General features: G+C 49.4%; 1 non-coding gene across 1 annotated transcript; it reads right to left on the reverse strand.

Annotated features, from left to right (window-relative positions):
• Positions 1 to 761: 761 nt before the first annotated feature.
• TRNAT-GGU lies at positions 762 to 833 on the reverse strand. Its single transcript has one exon. It is a non-coding gene; the product is annotated as a tRNA-Thr (tRNA).
• Positions 834 to 14,148: the final 13,315 nt, after the last annotated feature.

The raw sequence follows: 14,148 nt of genomic DNA on the forward strand, positions 1-14,148 counted from the left end.
AGTGGGGCGCAATGCCATAGAGTCTACCCTCCGAAGGTGCCATTTTCTCCAGGAGAACTGATCCCTTTAGTGTGGAGATGAGCTGTAATTCCAGGGGATCCCCAGGTCCCCCTGGAGGCTGGCATCCCTAATAGTTCCCAATGTCTAACTCTTTGAAAAATAGATGATTAATACATCCAGTTTTCAAGAGTGAAAACAGAGGCTGCAGTACAGTGACTTATCACAGGTCACTGAGGACCTTCCCCCCCTTCCAGAACTGAATCCTGCAACAATGTCTGAACAGCTCACTGGAGAGATCATTCATTATTACAAACAAGTGTCATAGTACAGGGTCTCAGGCGGAGGTCTTTCACATCACCTATTGCCTGATTCTTTTAACTGGTCGTGCCAAGGATTGAATTGAGGACCTTCTGCATGCCAAGCAGGTGCTCTGTCTTGTCAATTCCCTTTGCCTTACACTGAATCAGACCAATGGCCCATCAAGTTCAGTATTGTCCACTCAGACTGGCGGGTTAACTGGCAGAGGCCTTTCACATCACCTGCTGCCTGGTCCTTTTTAACTGGAGATGCCGGGGATTGAACCTGGGACCTTCTGCGTGCCAAGCAGACACTCTGTCTCTGAGCCACAGACACTCTCTTGCTTTATACTGAATCAGACCAACGGCCCATCAAGTTCAATATTGTCTAATCAGATTGGCAATGGCTCTCCAAGGTCTCGGGTGGAGGTCTTTCTGATCACCTATTGCCTGGTTCCTTTTAACTGGAGATGCCAGGGATTGAACCTGGGACCTTCTGCATACCAAGCAGATACTCTACCTCTGAGCTACAGTCCCTCCCACTGATTTTAAACTAGGTGGAGCACTGGATGTCTAGCATGTCAAATCTGGCTACCCCAAAACAACGGCACCATGATACCTCCACCTTGGACTGGCTGCTTTCAGAAGGGCTGGTGTGTCAATCAGCCACTTTCGCTCTCTTCTTCTGAGAATTACTTGTCAGGGGTTTCGTAGGACATTCTCAAGATGGAAGCTATCATGAATCCTTAAACATTACAGTCAGTTATCAAAATTGCCGAGTGACAAGATACATTAGCGGCTGTGTAATTTTAGGTCTGTGCTAATAATATGTCATTGCCTTGGAAACAGAGAGCGACACAGACTTTGCCAGCCTGCCAGTCACTCGCTCTGCCGCTTCCCAGTGCAACAGTTCATCTCCAATAATGATATACCCTCTGTGTGACTGAAGAGGCCCAATTTGAAGTGCCTGTCGAAGTGCGGGCTCAAAACCCTTCACCCTTTGGCCATCTGTTGTTCTGTAAAGCAGAGGAAAGAGTCAAGGGTGACCTGTCCCAAAACACACAACGTCAGAAAGAAGGAAAGAGGATGGATGGTCATCGTGGGAGCTCACTGGTGATACTTAAGCAATTCACTAAAGCACAACGACACAAGGGAGATTGTAAGAAAAGGGAATCGAGAGAAGATGCCTTTCGTCCCTGGACGCCTGCAGTATGCTTGTAGCTGCCACCACTTCCTGCAGCAGTGAATTCCACCTGTTAATTACTCTTTGGGTGAAGAGGTACTTCCTTTTATCTGTTCTAAGCCTACTGCTCAGCCATTTCATGGAGTGCCCATGAGTTCCTGTATGGTGAGAAAGGGAGAAAAGGCACTGAAGGACCACCTCTCATTCCGTGTTCCTTCCTGAGTGGTGATTTCACTCTTCCCAGCAGGGTTTATTGCAGGCCTATTTTTGGGCAGGAACGCACAGGAACGGAGTTCCGGCTGGCTCCCAAGTTGGCCACGCCCAGCAGGAACTCATTAGCATAATAGGCCACACCCAACAGCAGAAACTCATTAGGATTGGCTACATTACGGGTGTGTGGCCAAACATGCAAAGGAGTTCCTGCTACAAAAAAGGGCCCTGGGTTTTGACAACAAACAAGGTAAATGGAATAAGAAGCAAAAGGTGGGTGTGGCTGGATGTCCACACTTCTGGTAACATGGGGGTGTGGCCTAATATGTGAATGAGCTTTGCTGTCAGGGGTGTGGCCTAATATGCCAATGAGTTCCTGCTGTTGGGTGTGGCCTATTATGCTAATGAGTTCCTGCTGGGCTTTTTCTACAAAAAGAGCCCTGGTTTATTGGATATCCCGCTCTGTACAGGGAACATTATTAACATTGGAGGTGTGAAACAGCCTCCTGGAAGAGGAGGAGGATGAGGAGAAGCAGAGGAGGAGGAGGAGGATATTGGAGTTACACCCTGCCCTTGAGGGTATCCATGACTGGAAACCTTGACCATAACCTTCTTTGGCCTTAACCAAAGAAACAATGTCAGCAATTCAAAAAGGTACTTCCAGAAGGTAGCCATGTTGATCTGTGGTCGGAGTATGAGCTTTCACGACTCAAAGCTCCCTTGGTCAGATAAATCTTGCTGGTCTCCAAGGTGCTGTCTAGCTGGAGATCTCCCACTATTACAACTGATCTCCAGGTGACAGAGATCAGTTCCCCTGGAGAAAGATGGCCCCTATGGAAGGTGGACTCTATGGCATTCTACCCCACTGAAGTCGCTCTCCTCACTAAACCCCCTCTCCTCACGTTCCATCCCCCCCCCCAATTGCCAGGTATTTCCCAACCCGGAAGAGGAGGAGGAGGAGAAGAGTTGGATCTATAGCCCACCCTTCACTCAGACTCTCCAAGCAGGTTACAATCTCCTTCCCTTCCTCTCCCCACAACAGACACCCTGTGAGGGAGGTGGGGCTGAGGGAGCTCTGAGAGAGCTGTGAGTGGCCCAAGGTCACTCAGCTGGCTGCATGTGGAGGACTCTCCAGATGAGAGTCTGCCGCTCTTAAAGGGTGGAGGTTGGGCTCTGCAGCCTGGTGACTCGGTGTATGTGTCTACAAAGAACGTCAAAGTGTTGCACCCCAGCAGCGAACTCGGCTGGAAGTTTGTTGGCCCGTTTCCAGTGAACCGTGTGGTCAATGAGGTGGCCGTGGAACTTAAGCTCCCTAAGAACCTGAGAAACATCCATTCTGTCTTTCATTTCAGCCTCCTGAAACGTGCTCCAGGATCGGGTCCATGTCGTCCCTCAAAACCTGCACCACCTCCCATTTTGGTGGAGGGCGAGGAATATTTTGAAATCTCTGCAATCTTGGACTCTAAGTTGAAACGTGGCAAACTCTTCTATTTAGTTGAATGGTTGGACTTTGGACCCCAGCACTGTGAATGGGTGGAAGTAGGGGATATTCGGGCCCCTCTACTCCTTCAAGAGTTTCACAGAGCTTTCCCGGACAAACCAGGAGGTCTCCCGGACTAACCGGGAGATCCCCCGGAATGCCCAGGAGGTTCTCCTGGACTGGGCGGGAGATGGGTTTTTGGGCAGGCAGGATGTCAGCTACCCTGCTGTTAGGTTTATGGGTTCCAGTTCACTCGCTTGACCTGTGTACCAAGCCAGGCCCGCATTCCATTCCCCTTGGCGCCTCTGCTCCTTATCTCTGACCTTGTAGCTCACTCCCTCATGTAGTGTCTTTTCGTATTTCAACTGTGGGACCACTTTCGCTTCTTCACCAACCCACCAATGGGTTTTCCTGCCTGCGAGAGAGTGCCTAATTGGCCCATCGATGGGGGGCCCCTTTTGAGTATACTATATCTAACCCTGTAGTCTTAATATTATTTATTCTTAGCAGTGAATATGTTTATGCTACCATAGTTCTCACAATAAAGTAAAACCTTCTTGGAAGTGTGTGCTAAGTGACTGACTGTGGGTCCTGACACCACTACACCAAACCACTACACCAAAGCAATCTATATAATAATTATATAATACTAGGAGTAAAACCCCTTGTATAAAAGCAATACAACGAGCTCTAGAAAGAGCCCCCCACACACACAGCAGGCATGCGAAACAGCCGCCTCTACCTCCAGGCAGTCTCGGTCTCCTCCGAGCCACGGCAAAGAGGCAAGTGGCATTACCCGGACCGTATTCTGGCACTCCTCCATCTTTGAGAGAGCCGCCACTGCCTCTCGCTCTCCAGCTGCACATTCTTAGGTGTATGCTAGCAGCTGCCAGGCTTCTGCCGCTCTGGCGAGGCCTGCTCGGGCTGGCCTGCACACTCGGAGCCTTTGTCTCTCCGGGCCGAGCGGAGTCGGATCCCACCTTGGTGAGTTCATGCCAGGGCCAGGCACGGGAAAACTGCTGCTGCCAGTGCCGCACGTAAATGTGAGGCCCTTTGGTGAGGGAAAGCAACTGTGTTCTGAGGGAATTTTTGGCCAGTGTGTCTTCTGTGGGCGGGACTCAGGGAATGCGGCCAGTGAATCAGGAGATGTGCTGTGTGACAGAGCATTGAGCCAACTGATTTAGGAGTGCATGGAATGTTGCCACTCCCAAACAGAATTATTATATAGGAGAGATAATATCATATACACTATTATTGTGCCAGAGTGCTGGTGTATTAAGTGGTTTTATAGAATATTTGTGTTTTTATTTATATTTTATATGTATGTAAGAAGGAGGAGGATGAGGAGGATGAGTTGGATTTATACCCCACCCTTCACTTGGAATCTCAGAGCGGCTTCCAGTTCCTTCTCCTTCCCTTCCTCTCCCCACAACACCCTGTGAGGTAGGTGGGACTGAGAGAGCTCTGAGAGAACTGCTCTTGAGAGAACAGCTCTGAGAGAACTGTGACTGACCCAAGGTCACCCGGCTGGCTGCATGTGGAGGAGTCGGGAATTAAACCCGATTCTCCAGATTAGAATCCACAGCTCTTAACCACTATACCAAGCTGGCAGGTTTTGGGATATGAGCGCCTTTGTCAGATACATCTTTCTTAATCCCAATGGTGAGCCATTTCTTTAAGGGCCTGAAGAAAATACCTGCACCACCACAGACGTCCTGATCTGAAGGAAAACAATTCCCCTAAAAATATAACATGAACGTGCCTTTACCAAACTGCACTGGTTTCCAGAGGTTAAGCTTGGCATTATCAGGAATCCAAAGGCGACCGCAAGTACTGGGGCTTGACGTCGGGAGGAGCAAAGAGAAAACCTCCCCCAAGGAGTGCTTATCAAATTACAGAACCTACCGCTGCCATTTCCCCGACAAAGGGTCAGCACCTTCCCTTGTTCCTAACAGACAAAGAACACGGGAGAGGCGCAGGATCGATGCTTCAGTTTAACTAAACAGCTGGCTAATAGCAGGATTTGTGGCAGATAAAGGTTTGTTTGAAGACAATGGAAGAAAAGGCCTTTTGTTCTCGCGTTTGTTTTCACTCAGTTCAAGCTGGCCTGTTCTGAATCTTCTATCCCCCCCCCCAACACCAGTGCCAGTTCCATTTCCACACACATTACCGTGCTCCTTATTCAAATGGACCAAAATGAGTGTCGCATTTGCTAAATGCCGTTGCAGAACAGCTGTCTGATTACAGTGGCTGACGGTTGAATTTTGGGACGGTCGGACAGAGATGGTGGCGGCGTGTCACCTGTCAGATGCTGGTGTCTGATGTCAAATATTGTCATGTTTCCGTGCTAGAACACATGAAGCTTCTGGATACTGAATCAGACCCTTTGTCCATCAAGGTCAGTATTGTCTACTCAGACTGGCAGCAGCTCTCCAGTGTCTCAGGCAGGGGTGGCCAAACTTGCTTAATGTGAGAGCCACATAGGATAAACATCAGATGTTTGAGAGCCGCAAGACATGAGCAAATATAACCCACACATTTTAAAAGACTGCTAAAAAAAAAAAACAAAAGGGGTAAAAATAGATATTGATAATGATTAGATGGGGGGAGAGAGAGAGAGAGGAAAGAAAGAGAGAGAGAGAGAGAAAGAGAGAGAGAGAGAGAGAGAGAGAGAGAGAGAGCAAACAGATGGGAGGTGGATGTGGAAAGGCTTGGAGAAGGGGTTTAAAGAGACAAATGCCTTCTCCAAGCCGGCCGGCAGGGGTTGTCTTTAAGAACACATTTAAAGTTGCTTTCTTTCTTTGCTCCCCCCAGCTCAAGCCTACCCAGGAAAGGGGACACTGACTGGGGAAGGGAATACCAATCAGGGAGGCATGCCTCCCCTTCGCTTCCCCAGCCACCCTTCTGGGAGCCGCACATTATGTGTGAAAGAGCCACATGTGGCTCTCGAGCCGCAGTTTGGCCACCCCTGGTCTCAGGCAAAGGTCTTTCACATCACCTTCTGCTAGAAGAAGGAGGAGGAGGAGGAGGAGGAGGAGGAGAAGAGGAGGAGATTGGATTTGTACCCCACCCTTCACTACCCGAAGGAATCTCAGAGTGACTTACAATCCCTTTCCCTTCCCCTCCCCACAACAGACACCCTGTGAGGTAGGTGGGGCTGAGAGAGCTCTTTTGAGGACTGCTCTTGAGAGAACAGCTCTGAAAGAACTTGTGACTGACCCACGGTCACACCAGCAGCTGCATGTGGAGGAGTGGGGAATCAAACCCGCTCTTAACCACTACACCAAAGCAAGTGTTGTAGTGCTAGCTAGACCAATATAGCCCTTCAGTGCTACAGTGCTGTTGCAATCCTGAGTGCGCTGTTCAGGTGTGTATCTGTAAGCTGCAAACCTACGATGACGCAGTAGCAGCAGAACTGGAAGAAGAAGCAGAAGACAGCCAGTTCCACTGCGGGCCTGATAGAAGCCCCCCGGTGGCCCCTGGGCCACATGTTTGACACCCCTGCTCTATGGCATTGTACCCCCAACAAGGTTCCGTTCCTCCCCAGATGCCACCCCCCAAACTTCAGCAGTTTCCCTGGCAACTGTGCCCATCCCCGCCAGTGGTCAGGGAGGACCTGGCAGCCCTAGATGGTGTATTGCCCACCCCCACCAGGAGACTGGCAACCCTGACATATTTACTGGTACAGGAATATGTACAATATAGAGAGAAAATTCCATGCAAGAAGACAAAAAAGGCATAACTAAAAAAAAAATGGGTTTGAGATGCGCACGGGAGAAGCGAATTCAAAATGGGCATTTTGTGGTTCAAACAGCAGGGCAGCGGAATTCAACATCTCCCCTCCTGGTTTTTATCCAGCTTTGCCGGGGGGCGGCGGCAAGGGAGAGGATGTTTCTATTAAAAGCGCCGAAGACAGAAATCCTCGCTTCCAGTGGGAAAGCTTTAACTACTTCCAAGAGTCTCCAAATCAGATTGTCTGTTGTGGCATTCTTAAAACCGCCTCCCCCCCCCCAATAACATAGCTTTGGGCCTTCAGGCGGTTGAGAATACAAAGCGAGTTAGATCACTGTGAAAAATGATCACCGGGGACTACAATACATAATAAGGTATATAAATAAGTGTCACGCAAAATTGTCGCCGAGGAACAAGAATCCGGGCTTGCCATCTCTCCCTCCTTCCCATTCCTCCCCCCCCCCATAATGCCTTTGTAGAAACACAGGCCGCTGTACAAAGAGCTTGCAGCACAATGGGAACCCCTGCGGATACTGAAATTTCGCAAGCCGTGGGACACGGGAACCCACAGAGAAGGGAAAGCAAAGGTTTAATGGCATTTTAAATGTTATGACTCTACAGAAGGCCAAATCTGCAATATAATCTTTTTTTCCACCGGAATTCTTTATGTACTGCAAGGCAGGTGGGGAGCTCTTTCTCTGCTCTGTAAATCTGACGGTGACCCAGGAAGATCAAGGGCCTGATGGGATGGGAAAGAGCTGCTGTTAAGGGAAACCATTTGCAGAAACGCGAGAGCTCGGAGGGCTGTTAAGGGACGGTGCCGCTCGGGGCTCTGGCCTGCGTCGTGTTAACCCCGAAGAGCGGCTGACATTCACATATGTCCCAGCATCGCCCAATCCACCCTGACTTCTAAAAAAAGGGACAGGCGAATTTAGAAAGGCAACCACGTTCCGAAAGGAAGCCTAGTCATTAGGGATGAGGGACTATTCCCTGATCTATTTCTCATTAGAATTGTTTCTATCTCTGTCGGCATTTTCACATCGACCGTGTCTGCTGTTTGTTAACCTGTGTGTTCTAGTAGTCAGTAGGGTTGCCAATCTCCAGGTGGTGGCTGGAAATCTCCCGCTATTATAACTGATCTCCAAGTAGGGTTGCCAAGTCCCTAGAACAGGGGTGTAGAACTCATTTGTTAAGAGGGCCGGGTCTGACATAAATGAGAACCTTGTTGGGCTGGGCCACGTGTAGGGCTGCCAAGTGGGGGAGGGGGCGGGTAAACCCCCGCTTTGGAGGCCTGATTTCCGCCACCGCGGAATTGGGCCCTGGGGGGAACTACGCCCCCCGAAGTGCAGCATCGATCACGTTGGGGGCGTGGCCCCGATCGTTGGAGGGAAAACTCTATGGTTTTCTCTCTGATGATCGGGGCCACGGCCTCAACGTGTCGACGTCGCACGTCACTTCCGGTGATGTCCTGGTGGCGCGCGCGCATGTCCACAGAAAACTCCCGGAGCCCAGCGAGGCTCCCCCACCGCCAAGGTGAGTAGACTTGGCAACCGTAGCCACGTGTGTCATAAAAGGTAATGCCAGGTAGAGGAGGTATAAACTTTATAAAGGACACAAACACAAAGGTATTTTTTTTACTTAAAATATAGACATGCTTAAAACATTAGCACTCTTGCAATGTTTTGTTTATTTAACAGTGTCTGATAACTGACCCCTCTTGCTCTGAATTATTGCATCAAAATGTCTGTGCTGTTGCAATCTTGAGTATGCTGTTCAGGTGTGTATCTGTGAGCTGCAAACCTACGATGATGCAGCAGCAGCAGAACTGGAAGAAGAAGCAGAAGACAGCCAGTTCCACTGCGGGCCTGATAGAAGCCCTCCGGGGGCCTGATCCGGTCCCCAGGCTGCATGTTTGACACCCCTGCCCTAAACATACCCAGGAGCTGGGTATGTTTAGCCTGGAGAGGAGATGTCTGAGGTGATATGATAACCATCTTCAAGTATTTGAAGGGCTGTCCTATAGAGGATGGGGCAGAGTTGTTTTCTGTTGCCCCGAAGGTCGGACCAAATCCAACGGGTTGAAATTAAACCAGAAGAGTTTTCGGCTAAACATTAGGAAGAACTTCCTGTCAATAGACATCATTTTTCATGCTTCCATTTTATCTCCAAAGAACCCTATGAGATAGATTAGGTGGCAGGAGAATGACTGGAACAAAGCCAAAGGAAGCTTCATGGCTGGATGGGGATTTAAACCCTGGTTTCTCAGTGCAGTGGGGATAAACAGGAGAGATCACTGTCATGGTGAGGAGATCACAGTGAATTGTTCATAGACCACTTGGGGGTAAGGAAGCAATTGCTCTCCAGGCCAGTTTGGCCCGGGATCCTGGAGGGTTTTTTGTCATCTTCTGGGTGTGGAGCAGGGGTCACTGTGGGTGTGGAGGGGGAGGTATTTGTGAATTTCCTGCACTGTGCAGGGGTTGGACTAGACGACCCTGGAGGTCCACTCCAACTCTATGATTCTATGATGCATGACTCTTGCTCTTTTCTACTGCTACAGACAGACTAAGACAGCTACCCATCTTGAGCTATCAAAAAGTAAAAAGGTAACTAGGGCCGCGGTCACATGGAGAATTTGCTGTGCGAAAGGCACGACTGCTGGGCGTATTTTCGGGGGACGATCACACCGCAACATCTGGCAAGCGTAGTGCACCCATGGCCAACCCGTGACGTGCCGCCAAATATGCACAGTTAAAAAGTACTTGCAAAGATCTACTAGCAAACGGTTTGCCACAGGCTGCAGACGGACTCGTTCGGTGTGATTGCGCCGGCACGTGCCTATTCCCTCCGGCTGTCCTCTTTGCAGCACACGCCGAAGGACGAAACCCCTGTGCGCCGCCATCACATCTGATCGCATAATGGCGGATCAGCAGGGCTATTTTTGGGCAGGAACGCACAGGAACGGATTTCCGGCTGGCTCCCGAGTTGACCACGGCCAGCAGGAACTCATTAGCATAACAGGCCACGCCCAACAGCAGAAACTCATTAGGATTGGCTACTTTAGGGATGTGTGGCCTAACATGCAAAGGAGTTCCTGCTACAAAAAAAGCCAGGGTTTTGACAACAGACAAGGTAAACAGAATAAGAAGCAAAAGGTGGGTGTGGCTGGATGACCACATTTCTGGTAACATGGGCGTGCGGCCTAGTATGCTAATGAGCTGTGTTGCCAGGGGTGTGGCCTAATATGCTAATATGTTTCTGCTGTTGGGTGTGGCCAATTATGCTAATGAGTTCCTGCTGGGCTTTTTCTACAAAAAAAGCCCTGCGGATCAGAATGCGACGGCGCAAATAGACATGCCTCCCCCCCGCATTTTCCGGCACATGTAGCCGGGGCCTCTGTGATCGAAATATACACCAGAATGAGCTTGCAAACATGGTGAAGTATAATGCCCCCTGAGATTATCATACAAAGGACAATCCAGAAGGATATGTGCTATTGTGTCGATCCCACCTAAGGGACAGGGCAAATTGTATTTATCAAACATTTGATATCCCCCTTTTCCCATAGCAATTTCTAAAAGCAGATCCAGATGTAAATGAAAACATGCTGTAGACTTTCACAGGGCTTCCTGGCAATCCTATTCCAATGGAAGATGTATTTATTTATTTATTTACTTACTTACTTAGGCCCTGTTCATATGAGGCGGTTTGGGCCGGGAGGCGGACGGAACGGGGGCGGAGCAAACGGGTGTGATCCCACGGCAACATCTGGCCAGCGTTGCCTGCCTGTCCCTGATCCGTCCCAACCGGCGATAAAGCGCACTAAAAAAGAACCACTTACCTAGGTGGTTGTATCCAGTGCAGCGCCTCAAGCCGGGACGTGGGATCAGCCGGCCGCTCTTGCGCCGCTGCATCCTGGCCCCCGGCCAAACTGCGCTTGCTCAAGCATGCGCAGTTTGGCAGCCTCCCCCTCCCCAGCATCTGATCGTGCCGGGGAGCAACGGCGCGCGGTGCACGGGATCCGTGGGATCCCGCCCGCACGTCTCTATTTTGGTGCGGCTCTATTTAGCCACGCTTTGACGGGTGTTTTCCCTGCCGTGTGGCAGGGGCCTTACTTACTTATTTATTAGATTTTTATCCCACCCTCCCAGCCTGGGCCGGCTCAGGGCGGCTTACAAACAGAGTAAAATTCCAACAATACAATCACATACAATCACATAATTTCATAAATACAATATTAAAACTCAGGCATAATAAAGTGCTAGCAACATTCCTCATTTAATGGTCAGCTCTTTGGTCTTCCTCAGCTGTCTAGGGTGATTGGCTTGGGCAGTATTTAGGGGACCAGCAGGTCAGGGTTCCGCCAACATAGATATCAATTGTTGGCGGGAGAGGTGTTAGTGGTGGTGGCTCCAAAAGCCTGGCGGAAGAGCTCCGTTTTACAGGCCCTGAGGAGCTGTGAGAGGTCCCGCAGGGCCCTGGTCTCTTCTGGGAGCTCATTCCACCAGAGTGGAGCCACCACCGAAAAAGCCCTGGCCCTGGTTACCACCAATCTGGCCTCCTTGAAGCTCGGGAGAGCCAGCCAATTATCCACACATATCACTTCTATATCACTGTTTCCTTTGTACACGTGAAGCTAATTACATTGAATCAGACCATCAGTCTATCAAGGCCAGTCTTTTCTACTCATATTAGCAGTGGCTATCCAAGGTCTCAGGGCAGGACCCGCTATCTGATCCTTTCAACTGGAGATGCCGGGGATTGAACCTGGGACCTTCTGCATGCTAAGCAGATGCTCCGACACTGAGACACAGCCCCTCTGCAAGGGAGAAAAGAGGAACTTGCAAGAGCTAGTGGAGAAGACCATATGACCAATGGAGCCCCCAGACTTGCGAGATATTGACCAATGGAGCCCCTGTCTGGTACAGCATCAAGTGTCTCCTGAACTGCTTTGATTGGATGATGCAGGACCCAAAGACCAGCATAAGAGGGGAGTCATAAGTCTGACATGGGAGATGGGTATCAGTCCCACCCCCTTGCACATGAGGAATGCAACTGAAAACAAACTAGCCAGAACCATAGCACCATTGCGCAGATGTATGGTATGATCATATTTGGAATACTATGTACAGTTCTGGTTGGCCTGTCTTGAAAACACTGAAAAAGGTAGGGAAAGGGGGCTACTGAAATGACCAAGAGACTGATGCACCTGCCATGTGACTGCCAACACTCCAGTGGCTGGCAGGAGAAAGTGATGGTGTGATGTCACTTCCAGGGAACCCAGAAGATATGTCTCTCTGCTCTAGGAATCACTGGAAACTCAATGGTTAAGAACTTAAGAAGAGCCCTGCTGGATCACACTAGTGGTCCATCTAGTCCATAATCCTGTCTCACACAGTGGCCAACCAGTTACAGGACCAACAACAGGGCATAGAGGCCAAGGCCTTCCCCCGATGTTGCCTCCTAGCACTGATATTCAGAGGTTTGCTGCCTATGAACATGGAAGTTCTGTTTAATCACCATGCCTAGCACCTACTGATAGACCATGAATCTGTCTAGTCCTGTTTTAAAGCCATCTATGCCTGCGGCCATCACTATATCCTCTGGCAGCATAAGAACATAAGAAGAGCCCTGCTGGATCAGACCAGTGGTCTATCTAGTTCAGCATCCTGTCTCACACAGGGGCCAACCAGTTCCTATGGAGGGCCAACAACAGGGCAGAGAGGCTGAGGCCTTCCCCTGATTAAGAACACCAGAAAGCCCTGCTGGATCAGACCAGTGGTCCATCTAGTCCAGCATCTTGTCTCACGCAGGGGCCAGCCAGTTCCTCTGGAGGTCCAACAACAGGGCATAGAGACAGAGACCTTCCCCTGATTAAGAACCCAAGAAGAGCCCTGCTGGATCAGACCAGTGGTCCATCTAGTCCAGCATCCTGTCTCACACAGTGGCCAACCAGTCCCTCTGGAGGGCCAACAACAGGGCATGGAGGCCAAGGCCCTCCCCTAATTCCACATTTTAATTCTTCAGTTGTCCTCAAGTTCTAATATTTTGGGAAAAGGAGAAAAAGTTCTCTCTGTCCACTCTCTATCCTGCACATAATTTTATAAACCTCCATCATGTCCCCCCTCCTTAGTTGTCTCATTTCTAAACTGAAAAGCCTTTCCTGATAGGGGAGATGCTCCAACCTCCTAATCATCTTGGTTACCCTCTTTAGTACATTTTACCATAGAGTTCCCAACAATTCCTAGAGTGGAGAGATGTCACGTCTGGGTTTTCTCCGGAAGTGATATAAGGCCATTGTGCCAACTGCCATTTTAAATTTTGTTTTCTTTAAATTTGTGGTGGCAAGTACCATGAGCCGGGGGTGGGAGATCTCCTGCCCACAGAAGGTAGATGGCAACTCTTTGAGGAAGGGACGAGTGGGCAAGGGTGGGGTGAGCTCGTTCCCCCCTCCCCCCATCCTGTCTATTCATTCCTGCCTGGAATTCTCACCTGAAGAAGCCGTCTGTCCTCCAGATTTCACAAATCATCCTGCTCTAAGTGCTGTCCTCACAGTGTGGTTTTGGAACCAAATCAATTGCCCTACGTGGTATTGCAAGGCCAATTCAGGAGGAGGGGGTGTTGTATTTCACCTGTTTTTCTTTGTTGTTCTTTCTCCCTGTGTGGTTTCCCCCCCACTCCTGTCTCACAGGCATTACCCAAACGCCTCAGGCAAGGCCTTAATAATGCTACTCCCAGTCTTCTCACACTATTTATGCTCCTAAATAGTGGAAACATGGCAGAGATTCCCCCCCCCTTCTTTCTAGGAACTCATAAATAGCTCCCAGAAGCAATAATAAAAGAGACACGGAGGGGGAATGTAAATATTAGAATAAGCACCGCACGACTCCGCCATGTTGATCGTAATGGGACGTAGCGTTTATATGGCTCTTCCTATTTTTTCAATGCGCTGTGACGGTGTCACTCTGATAACTTTTTTTTTTTTTAAGGAAAAAAGGAAAAAAAGGGTCTATCTGAAATAGATGGGGAAAATTCTCAATGGCTTAAATTGTCTCGCAAAAGGCAGCAATAACATTTGGATAGGGGATCCTGGTTGTTAAGGTAAACGTGTCAGATTGGATTGGGTGGATTCACTCTGCTGTGGGAAGTGCTGTCTTTTAGAAGAAGAAGAAGAAGAAGAAGAAGAAGAAGAAGAAGAAGAAGAAGAAGAAGAAGAAGAAGAAGAAGAAGAAGAAGAAGAAGAAGAAGAA

The sequence above is a fragment of the Gekko japonicus genome, unplaced genomic scaffold (assembly GCF_001447785.1).
Source record: "Gekko japonicus isolate JY-2015 unplaced genomic scaffold, Gekko_japonicus_V1.1 scaffold2138, whole genome shotgun sequence".
NCBI classification, from domain to species: domain Eukaryota; kingdom Metazoa; phylum Chordata; class Lepidosauria; order Squamata; family Gekkonidae; genus Gekko; species Gekko japonicus.